Raw genomic sequence first — 12,261 nt, 5'->3', positions numbered from 1 at the left:
ATACGAATACAACCTAAAAGCTACCTCGGGTACATATCTGTAGTACCTGAAACGACAACGACCCCATCTGCAATATTAGCAGTGTGAGATAACTGAAAATATCTAATGATGCAGCAGTTGTGAGGAACCTGAAAATACTAACATCAACAGAGTTGATAACTTTGAGAACATTTTAATATCAGCAGGTGCTAGGCAAAAATACATCGAATGATTAACCCTAAAATTGCCTTTGTGAGTGTAGTCAAATCCATATTACGATTATGAATACTCCGCGTAGTACATTATATAACGCGCCCCCTGGTGAAGTAAAAAACTAATATTTGCTTTTATTTACTCGGTGATTATATGTTTAATCAGGGCGCCTTCGAGGTAGACCGCTTTAGCGTAGCTGCCGCACACGCTCGCCGGTAGTGAGTCTATACTTAACCTTGCGAACTTGCTCGTCCACCTATGGGTAATCCGCATTTTTAGGACCTTTACAGAATTTATAAGTGCTTAGCGCTTCTATGCCCGTTGTCACCTGTCCACAGCCAGCGCTAACAGGATTACGGTCATCTACTGTGCAGGGTGGACACCACAGCACGATGCATCTCCGTCTGGTCACTCCTGTATCAGTGGGCAGCACCTTTGGTGGGGTGTGCGTAGCGTGCAGAAACAGCGCTTAGTGCGAGCGTAGTGTGCACGCCCTTAGTTTCTTAAGTGCGGGAGGCGTTCGAGGTGTGCCGGCGACAAATATTAGATTGATAATCTTCAGGTGTGCGCAGGATCCTGCCACCTGTGATGAGTCATTGTGAGGCAGCGGTGTGATTCACCGTGTAGTATGACTGGGTTCACGGGTAGCTGGACTTTGCACTGTCAAAAGATAAGAATATTACGGCAGCATTTTTAAGTGCACAAAAAAAAACATTTTGTCTCGAATTACGAAATAGTATCTCGTAAGGCCGCCCGCACACCAGCCGATTTTTACAAAACGATTGAAGCCGATGAAAGCGATGAAGCATGAACGCGCATGTAGGTGTGCGGTCGCACACCTACAGATAATTTTCTTCAATATTTATCGCCCACACGATGTTTCCTGAGGTCACGCGCACACCCAACAAATGCGCGTCCAAATAACGGGTTCAAAATCAAACATGTTGTCGCATTTCGTGGAACGATCAACCCGATAAAAATAAAATCGTCTACAAATAGAACGCGCACAACCTACATCTTTCATCGCTCATCGCTTCATCGCTTCATCGTTTGTGTAAAAATCGGTGGTGTGCATGGATGGCCTTAATTACGAAATGAGTTTCTCGTAATACGAAATTAGTTTTCTCGAATTATGAAAAGTTTCTCGTAAGTAACGAAATAAGTCTTGCCGTAATTTTACGAAATAGTAAAAACACACACAAACAACCCCGTAGGGGACAGCACCTGGGGGCGTGGGGGTCCTGGTACGCTTCATCGCGACAGCCGGTGGCTCGACCCAACCTAGCTTCCATCAATAGTAGCCCAGCCCAATGGTACGCGGATCACTTGTTGTGTGATATGCTTGTTGAAGCGTAAACTGTCAACCACATAATATTCCGTGAAGCACGCGCTATACGGTATCAGGACAGAATACCGCCGTGACAATCACCCCCGCGACAATTACCCCCCGCGACATTTACCCGCCCGGACAATTCAGCCCCCGCGATCATTATAGAGGAGGAGATAGAGGACGACGGAAGAAGGTAGTGGAGGAGGAGGTATAAACAGTCTAAGGAGGGGGAGAGGCAGGAGGTAGAGAGGTAGAAAGGTGCAGGTGCGCTGTGTTGAAGGAGGCAAAAAGAGGGGGAGGCGAAGAATGTGTGGAGGAGGAGGAAGAGGATGGAGGTAGCATAACACCTCTCCTCTGACCTCCTCCCTCCTCCACCTCCTCTCTTCCTTCTCTCCTCCTCCACCTTCTATCCCCTCCTCTCACTTCACACCACCTATCCTCCCCTATCCTTCTCCCCCACCTGCTCCCCCCACCGCCTCTCTACAACTCCTCTCCTCGTCCTCCTTCACCTCCTCTCCGCCTCTCTCACCCACCTTCGATGTTGATCCCTCCTCATCCGTCCGACCACCGCTCCCCACGTTCTCCCCCTCCTCGGGCACTATTCCTCGCGGGTAGCCTGGCGCATCGCCGTCGGCCTGCTGGCTGGGCAGTCGCGCCGGCTCCTCCACTCTTCCTCTCCGCTCCTCCTCCTCTCCTCCACCTTCTCCCTCCCTCCTCCTCCGCCTACCACCTTTGCTCTCACCTTCTTCCCTCCCCTCCTCCCACCACCTTCGTCCCTCCTCCTCCAACCTTCTCCCCCCACCATCCTCAACTACCTCCCCTCCACCACCTTCTCCCATGACGGCGCATCTACTCTTTCTCACTCCTCCACTCCTCTCCTCATGCGGGCGGCGGTCTCACGCGCGGCTCCTCTTCGCCTCTTCCGGCGGTTAGGGGGAGGCGGGGTGGGGGAGGGTGTGGGCGAGAGCTTTGCCCTCAAGGCCACCTCCCCTCCAACCTTCTACCCCCATCCTACCTCCTCCACCACCTTCTCCCCTCACTTCTCACCACCTTCTCTCCACGTTCTCCCCTTGTGTTGCTTCCCGCGGGGGGCGGGGGGCCCTTGTGGGCCCCCTGTCCGGTGTGCGCTGGGGGGGGGGGCGGTCCCGACCTCCTCTGCCTCCGTCTCGCGTGCTCGGCCAGGCGGGGGGCGGCGCGTTGATCCCCTCCTGCCAGCTGGCGCGCGTTGTGATCGGTGGAGCCACCTCCCCACGTTCGCCCCCTCCTTCCTTCCCCCACCTACCTCTCCTCCCCACTTCCCTGACTCTCTTCCCTCCTTCGGCGCCCTGCCACCTTCTGCCCGCTCTCCCTCCTCCACCACCCTTCTCCCCAACCTTCCCTCGCCGTCCTCCTCCTCCACCACCTTCCCTTCCTCCTCCACCTTCTCCCCCCCCGTTCCTCCTCCGTCCACCACCTTACCTGCCCACACGTTCTCTTCTTCTCCTCCTCCACCTGCTCTCGTCTCCTCCTCCTCCACCTCGCTCTTTCCTCTCCTCCTCCTGCCACTCTTCTCCCCAATCCGTCTCCCTCCACCACCTCTCTGGTCCCCTCTACTCCACCACCTCTTGGCTCCAGGGTGGTCCGCCCTTTCTCCTCCGCCGCCTTGGCCCCCTGGCGGGCGGGTGCCTTCCTCCACCTCCTCTCTCCTCCTCGGCGTCCTCCTCCACCTTCTCCCCCTCCTCCTCCCATCCCACCTTCTTCCCTCCTCCTCGACCTCCTCCCTGTATCACGGTATTCAACAATGAATAATGAAAGGGAATCAGAACAGAGCGTGAAAGTAAATGTGCCGGGTGTGATTGTCGGGGGGGGTAAATTTCAGGGGGTAATTGTCGAGGGTAAATGTCCGGGGAGGTAAATGTCTGGGGGTAATTGTCGGAGGTGAAATAGCATGGGCCGGGTAATTGTCCGGGGATAATTGTCCGGGGTAATTGTCCGGGGGTAATGTTGGGTCCGGTAGAACCGTCGGTAGTGAGCACGGCGCGGGTTTGATGCCAGTAGGCCGCAAATTAGGACTTTAATTTCTCATACCGAATCAAAATGCCAGCACAGAAAGTGTGGGACCGCGGGTGAAGGAGTATGGTCTGCGGACGAATCCTGCTATGCGGAACGCAGTCTTGAACGCCGGACTGGATCGAAGAATGCGTTCGAGATAGTATGCCGTGGGACTTCTTCCAAGGAAAGCGGGAAGGCGTGGAGGCCCTCGCTGCTACAAGCATGCTAAAGGCCCCGGGCCACGAGCCGGCATGAGCTTCATGTACTGAAACCTATGACAGTTTGGGCGTGGCTAGACGGGCACAATCATGGATTGTGATAGCGCACTCGAAAGGCGCAAGACCCAAATCACAAGTTTATGTGCAATTTCTAGCCTTATTCAAACCCCCTATGGTGTTAGCGTCGTGGAGTTCGCTGTGGGTTGCCGTAATGGGGTGCGTGTGAGTTTGCGTGTGAGTGGCGAACTGAACTTAGCATCCCCCAATATCTGCTGAATCACCTCGCGTACTAAGGTTAGGCGGTGGGCGGAGGAGTGCGCGTGATGAGCTACGCCGTTCCAAACTTACAAGTGCGCTTGGAAACCTGCTGCCCTAGATGGTTCCGGTGAGTTGCGTTCAGAACTTACAAGGTTGCGTTGAACCTGCGCTGCCTAGTTGCGTTGCTAATGCGAATATCGGTCACGTGTAATAAACCTTAAGTATAAAAACCTGTAACTAACGCGTTAAAAACTGCATGGTCGGGAGTACTTAGGTACCCGAGGCCAGTGCCGCCAAAAGTGACTGCCAGCGTCAGGCCAGGGCTCCAGGGCAGACCTGTACTTGCGTGTTTTCTTGGTATGATGCGAGGACCAACTCTCCCGTAGGCAGTCTCATCGTACATCTTCGGGCCGGCCATCCTCATAAAGTTACTTGATGCCACCTTGCGTCCTCGTGTCGAGCTCGGCACCCCAGAAGCTGGTCGGAGAGACAAAGTCAAGGCGCCTGCTAATCTATGTCTTTAGAACCAACACTGTATGTGTTGTGTTGCTAAATTTGACCAGATCAAACTGATATCTAATTACCACAGCAAGAGGTAGCCCTCCATGTTGTCATCCTCGGAGCGTGCCGACAAACAAGGCTGACACGAGGTCTAGCAGAAAAGGCCAACTATTATACCATTTCTCAACACAGCATGTGGGTAGTACGCAACAACACGCAACTCGACACGCAACTATAGTTGGCGGATACGCTGGAATACGCACAATAGGTCTGGTGAGGTACTCTATCTACACGCAACAGTGATTCGCCACACAGCACGCTGAACACGAGTCGCGAACATGATCGCCAACAGGTACGCCATTCACATTTCGCAACATGTACGCTACAAAACTGCCATATACCTCAAATTTGACTGCGAGCACCATGCGTGTTATAACTCTATGATTGCGGTACCTGCTGGCGATGGCTGCTTCGAGCGTGTTGCGAGCGCTGTTCCGTTGCGTTAGCGGGACCTGTGCCGGTCCCTGTTTGCGGTTAGAAAGTGATCGGCAGGCATGTACGGCAGGGAGATTGTTGGTGAACAGCTGTTCAAAATTCTTGAACTGTGAATGTGCTTGTCACACCATTAGCGCAGCACCAGTTTGGCGGGAGGGGTTGCGCCGAATTAAAAAAGGAGGGGCGCATAAGCTGACGAACGCCAACTCACACGCAACGAAGTAGGCTGTTAGAGGTGGGAAGACGCAACAAGCACGCTAGCGGGAGCGCAGACACACGCAGAGGGAAGCGGCTTAGAAGGGGAACTGCGGCAAGAATTGTTGCGCTGGCGAAGGCCGGCCGATTCAATTTTGAGACGCAACTAGGGAAAACGGCAAAGGTTACGGCAGACGCTCGGAACACTGATGTTACCGCAACACGATGCGGCTCAACGGGTACGCAAACGGTCAGAAGGGTGGAGGGGAAGAGGGGGGAGAAGAGCTGGTGTAGCAAGGGGAAGTGGAGGGTGGGGTGGAGGGGGGTTGGAGTGAGGAGCGATCGGGGCGGCCACGACCCACGGTAATGGAGGGTGACGAGGGTAGGTGGGGGGGGGGGGTGGAGGGGGAGGACGGGAGGGGAGTGGGGCGGGAGGAGTGGTGGAGGGGTGGTGAAGACAGGGGTAAGAGAGGAGGAAGGAGGAGTGAGGAGAGAAGAGAGGAGGAAGGAAGGAGAGGTGGAGGCAGGAAGAGGAGAGAGGGGGGAGGCGGATCAGTGAAGGCAGGGAGGAGAGAAGTGGAGGAGTCGAGAAAAGGGAGGATGAGAGGGAGAGAGCAGGGGCAGGAGATGGGGAGGAGGGAGGAGGATGGAGTGGGGGATGGGAGGGTAGGTGAGACAGTGGTTGGGTGAAAGGGTAATAATGAACCTAATTATAGTACAATAAAGAAGACTATAGGACTACGAGGACGACTGGAATACGTAATATATTTCTCTATTGTTCTTTTTATGAGTAAATATGTGAGTGAAATAGCCTGGATAGGGCATTTGTAGTAAAGTGGTCAGGCAATCGCGGAGGTGTAACTGTGACGCGGAGCCCTTAAGTGTTTTAGAATGTCATAAGTATATGGGATTTCCTGTGTCTAGTATTTACTTCGATTAAGCGTTATAGAAGCGCCGTAAAAAGGTTTTAGTGAGTGGGATTACTCCATGACTATAATGCACAATAATGGTTCGCCACATCTAGTAGCATGGCTAGGATAACATTCTCAGTGCGAAATTCTGCTCAGTTGCCTACTGGAATTTAATGGTCACTCCGGTACCTTATGCTTGGATGGATTTTTACGATTCGGCGGATGTATAATTACCATGAGAGTTGTACCCTAGTCACACACCGGGGTTACCCTCACCTACAAATGACGTAGTCGTGGTTGTATGAGTTTTACAAACATTTTGATTGGTTAAAGAAATGAGTGGTTGATTTATGGGGGGCATGTGGCTGGCGAGGGAATGTATAACATCCGTGCGTGTTGTGGGTGTATTATAATTTTCCGCACCCGCACACGCATTTAAAAGCACATCGCGCAGCAAAATAAACCCGCTTGTGTTTTGCTAAAGGCAGTGAGCGCCACTGGCGGCGTCTTGTCGCCTGTGAGCTATATTCAAAAATCTGTTCTGTAAAACGGATGGGTATATATGAAGGAAGTGAGTTACGGGCTCGTTTTCAGGCAAACTGGTCTCGGCATGAGTAGTGGATGCCGAGTGCTGACCACGGCAGATGCAGGTCTCTACAGGATAGCTTTCTTTCGCTAGCCACTTAACCTGAGCGCCCAGAGCAAAAGGCCTAGAGTCGCTGATTGAGATGTGGCTGTATGTCGTCTATGAAGATTAGCCGAGATTAGTGGTTGACGGTGCAATATAAACGCGCAGTGACTAGTTTTATACGCGATCTGACTGTCTTGTAGTACAGTGCTATCGTCCAAAGATGTAAATGTGAGATGTTCTTGAATTGTTGCACGTTTTGTGATAAAAGCATGAAACTTTGTCCAATTACTTCATAACCACTGTAAACAGAACAATATGTGATAGTGGATGCCAAGCTAGGTTAAGCATTGGACGTCGAGATACTGCGCAGTGTCCTAAAAATCGGGGAACATGGAAAACGGTAGGTCTATATAGAAAAATTTAATTGTTCTAAAGAAAGTCAGGCGACTTTAGAAGTTACTAAAAATAAACTTGACGAACTGGATCTGTATTTATGAGTTGCATGATGATATAGCGATATTGTCTGTGCTAGGATGAGGAACGATTGAAGATATGAATCACGTGACCTTTCTGTTTACAGGTGTTTACGAAGTTCGCTTAGGGATGACCCGTGGTGGTGAATATCAGAAGACATAAGATGGTGGCAGCGTCGTGAGAAAGAAGCCATAAAGGAAAATTTGCTGGCCCTAGGGCTGCGGTTTGGGTGAGTATGCCGATTGGTGCGGGAAAAATTGACGGGAAAAAACACGATGTCACTCCAACGTTTCCCAGGACGCAAAAAGATGCCAAAATAGTTAAAAGTGCGCCAGAAAATAGGTCAAAGAGGAGGAGTGAGAAAAGTATGTGGTTTTGTTTCCCATAAATCAGCTGTAAGTGCCTCGTGGGAAATCGCTAACAAATGATCTTGGTGCCGTAGACTACAGGGTATGTTCTCTCGTATAGAAAGTTCAAAGATGCAGATCAAGAGAGCGAGCGCGCATGTCAAAGTATCATAAGATGAACAGCCTGTTCTGGTGCCGGGAAAAAATGATTGCAAACTGACACGAAGTAGGGCATGGTCGACCACAGAGAAGAGCAGCTTTTTGCCTAACTCAGGGATCGAGCGCATGTGTGGTAGAGTTCGACCCCCTTCACGGGGTGGGGCAGTACCCACGATCTGGTCCTCATCCGGTTTGGGGTCACATGGTGGGTTTTTGAGATCTCAGATGACTCCATAGAACGGGTATTAGGAGACACATGGGTGCATGCTATACCTCATCAAACACTCACCTGATCTCCTGGCCGGAAATAAGATTCACAATCGAACAAGGATGGCCTGCCACAAAAGCGCACTGTCTTTGCCTAAATATCCGGCAACCTATTGAAGCATATGGGCCCACGGGTTACCAGGACTTGGGCTAGGTAGTCTATACCTGTTTTCTATGTCAAGGAATTCGCGATGGGAAACGATGGAAAATAATCGGATCCAACCCTCTATGAAGGGCTGAGTGACATCTTCAAATTAACAAACAAATTACAATATAAACAATGTTTATTAGGTCAAAAGGAAATCGGCGGGGGGAGGGCGGGGGGGATGGCGTACTACGAACACACGGGCGTGAAGTAAGATATATGGAATGAAAAAGCTTCCAAGTTAAAAGAGAGTTCCGGTCCTTCTGAGGAAGTACTTTGGAAGGGTACACCTGCGTGACCCGCCAAAACGTGGTCGTTCCACAGATTTCCATGAAGACACAGTGCCACGCAATTAGAAGGCACGCGTCGTATTCCGTGTAAACGCCAAATCCAATGGTGTTGTCATGTAATTATAAAATGATCAATGGCAGATATCTCAATATGCTCAGATTTGCCTTGCTGTATTCTCTGCTTTACACTGTCCTGAACAGAAGCACAACTGCATGTACACTCGAGATTGCTTTGACCACACTTGCATCTTTTGTCACAAGACCTTTTTTTGCATCCACATTTTTAACAGTGTTCACTGACTAGCTTTGGCTGCCTCTGGAAGAGTTGGTCAGCATCGGAGTCCATGGGAAATCATCTTGTCACGTGCTTCTTCCCAGCCCCATAAATTGGCGAATGGAACTTCAGCGCGTCTTCCTATAATGTGCTGTCTGCAGATGTGCCCTGCCTGCTTAAACCAAAGCCCTTTTTCAACAATGCTGGACCAGCGGCATGCAACGTTGGAGAAAATGTTTTCCATCTTAACGGTGGCAGCAGGGCTGGCGTCTGTGAAGGAACACCGTCCGACTGCCCATATGAGTGTGTCATCTGTGCACTTTGTATAGTCAGTATATGAGAGTGCAGAGTCAGCGATAATCTGGTCGTACCGTCTAGTGTACCCATCACCAGATGCAATGTATCCTTGAGGTGCCACCCTGTAACGATAGCGACCCCAGGGGGTAATGAATGTGGTCAGGTGGCGGTCATCGACATGCAGAGGAACACAATGATACCCATTCCAAGCATCGAGGACTGTCTTCACCTTATTCGCTGGCACTGAGCGAGCTTGGTGAAATGGGCTCTGTGTGTGATGGGTTTCTCTCTTAGCATGTGTGTTGAGTGCTTGGAAGTCAACTGTTCGCCTTGGCTCACCGTTCTTCTTGGCATAAACTACCATACGATGACACCACTTTACAGGTTCACCGACAGGAACAGGCTCGATGACACCAAGCCTCACATCCTTGTCGAGACCGGCCTTCACCTTCCCACGCCAATGAATAGGGACAGGGATGGCTTTGTGACAGGCGACTGGCTCAGCATCCTGGGCTACCATCAGCCTCATTGGTGGGCCCTCCATCATAGGTAGGAGCTGATGTTCACAGGTGTTGAATGTGCTGCCCCTGTAGTAGTTGATCAGCCACTTCTGCAGTTCTGCTCTGTTGCTCTCAGTGGCAGGGAAGGGTAGTGAATCCGGTTTCTGTGGAGGGGGTCGACGCCTTGGGCAGGTACACGGGGTAGTGATGCCGGCCTCACCGTTTGGCTGTGATGAGGAGTCTGCCGACAGGACCTCACCAACCATTGGAAACTGATCCGTGATCATGGCGAGAGCGACACATGCTTCTCGGCTGAGGAATATCTTGTCAGAGTTGTTTGTGACATATACCACCTGCCTAGTCTCCAACAGACTACCATGCTTATCCTTTCCCACGAACCTCAGAATTGCTGCACCAAGGATATTGATCCCTTTGCTGTTGGCTGCATGCATCCTCATAGTTACCGGGATGAGGTCTGCTGCATTGAGTCCCAGGCGGTTGATCATCTTTATGCTGGCCAAGCAGCTCTGGCAGCCAGTATCTGCCATTACGGGGAGGGAGGCAGTCTTAGTTTTTGCATGGGTAGGATGTCCGAGAGCGTCATAGTCCGCCTGCTTACAAGATACTGACAGCTGTATGAACGGTTGAGGTCTTGACGCCCATTGTCTCCAGCAGTCCGATAGCTGGTTATCTAGCGTCAGGGTACGTATACCAGCATGCTCATCAAAGGTGGTGATGCTACAGAGCGGATCGTTGTTTGGCGTCTGCATAGCACTGGGTGACGTGGTATCAGAGATGGTGCAGAGCGCGCTGAAAACTGTGCCCTGCTCATCTGCCATTGACACCTCAGGCCCACCGTTGGTCGTGCTGCGGCACATCGCCTCCAAGTGATGCAGCCTGTTGCACTTCCTGCAAGTCTTACCGTAAGCAGGACAGGTATTTTTTCTCACATGAGGTGGGTCTCTCTTACCGTGACCTCTCCTACCACAGTACGAGCACACTTCCTGACTGTCTGTATCAGTGTCATGTCGCTTGGTCCCTTCTCTAACCATGGTTGATGATCTTTTGCTTTTCTGGTACAGGCTGCGTGCAGCAGCTGCACCCTGTGACTGCAAAAGTCTGTTTGCCGATCGCTTGCCTGCTTCTTTGGCCTCCACAAACTTGAACACCTCCTCGAGAGTCATGTCCTGGTTCGGATCTCCGAGCAGACCGAGTTGAATCTCACTGTCAGCCAGACCCCTAGCTAATACATCCCGGAGAACCTCATTGGTGTAATTCACTTCATTCTGGCAGTTCTGGCATGTCAGTGCAAATTTGCAGACACTCGCTTGTCCAGTGATATGAGCGCCGAATGCACGTACTGGCTCGTCATGTTGTGCAGTGTGAAACGAGCAACCATCGTGTTCTCCTCTCTCACTGAAAGTTTTTCCATTGCTGCCAGTACATGCTCCTCTGTCTTATTCGTCAGACTGGCACCAGCTGATCTCGTCAGGTCTCTGCGAAGACCCTCGTCACAACACTCTAGCAGCTGGACTACTTTTTCCTGGCCAGTAACATTAGTTGTGGAGACATAGTCTGTCCATCTGGTCATGAAGTAAGTCCATTCTTCGCTCGACCCGCCAGAGGACAATGTAGGTCTCTTCACCTTTTCGACCTTAGCGGGGGCGACTTGCGGTTGGGTGTGTTCCGCTGTCGAATGTATCTGGAGTAACTGTACCACGATTGCAGGATCAACGTCCGCAGGCTTGTACTCGCAGTCAGCAACTGGACAGTTCATGGCAGGCATGATGGGGAACACTCGGGCGTGGCCGGTTCGATGTTAGCTGTAGATCACGAATTTGTCAGCATAGATAGGAATATAACCATTTGTCTCTGAGGCATTGGAGGCAGGACAATGCTGACAAATTAACAAAGAGAGTGAGGCCATTTGTATTAACCTGTGCGCCATCTAACGAGCAATTAAATAAACCTGCTCTAATAATATATAATATATATAGGGTTAGGGTTAATTAGAAATAGCTAAACGAGCCAGGTCCAACAGAGGTCAGGGAGACATAGACCCTACGGGCAGTAGTAGAGTAAAGTAAAGTAAAGTAAAGTAAAGTAAAGTAAAGTAAAGTAAAGTAAAGTAAAGTAAAGTAAAGTAAAGTAAAGTAAAGTAAAGTAGAACCCTGCTATAATGCGCCCTGCGGTAACATGAATTCAGACATATATAACGAGATCATCACTTGACTTTTTTCTCCTTATTTCTCTCTTTCAGTTACTTGATGTGTTTTTGGTATTTTTATGTGTATTTCGGATGACTAAGCGGTAACAACATAAAAATCATTGATTTATTCACAAGCAAACTTATATTCCTGACTAAGGACATTTCAACTTTTAATTACCTTACTACAAAACAACCCCTACATTTTACTTGGTAGTTTCTTGAACCCCTAATTATGGCTGTATTACAGGGTTTCACTGTTCTTGAAAGTGATTCAGTATGCATATTTGTCAACGTTCTACATATACACTCAAAACATGAGCATAGTATTTGAGAGATAATCATAACAGTAGTAGTTCAGGGAACCTTGAATTGATCAGGAAGGATCACTTGCATTTTAATACCACTGATTAGTACTAGACTGATGCTTCTAATATTATCCTATGGGATTTATTACCTGTTGTAACATTATTTCATCCCTATCGATGAAGTTATTTTAACAGTGAAGCGGTCGAGCTGGGCTTACACTCTGTTAATAAA

The 12,261-nt window shown here is 50.2% G+C and overlaps 2 protein-coding genes across 2 annotated transcripts in view; one reads left to right on the top strand and one right to left on the bottom strand.

Annotated features, from left to right (window-relative positions):
* Nucleotides 1–12,261, top strand: part of LOC106821143 (testis-expressed sequence 9 protein-like) — a 67,259-nt gene that overhangs the window by 38,980 nt on the left and 16,018 nt on the right. The gene's annotated exons all lie outside the window — the stretch shown is intronic.
* The window catches only part of LOC106821144 (angiopoietin-related protein 2-like), an 18,192-nt gene that overhangs the window by 5,174 nt on the left and 757 nt on the right, over nt 1–12,261 (bottom strand). The window lies entirely within an intron of this gene.

The sequence above is a fragment of the Priapulus caudatus genome, unplaced genomic scaffold (genome assembly GCF_000485595.1).
Source record: "Priapulus caudatus unplaced genomic scaffold, Priapulus_caudatus-5.0.1 Scaffold60, whole genome shotgun sequence".
Classification (NCBI taxonomy): Eukaryota; Metazoa; Priapulida; class Priapulimorpha; order Priapulimorphida; family Priapulidae; genus Priapulus; species Priapulus caudatus.
The sequence above is the reverse complement of the archived record's forward strand: the minus strand, read 5'-3'. Positions and strand labels throughout refer to the sequence as shown.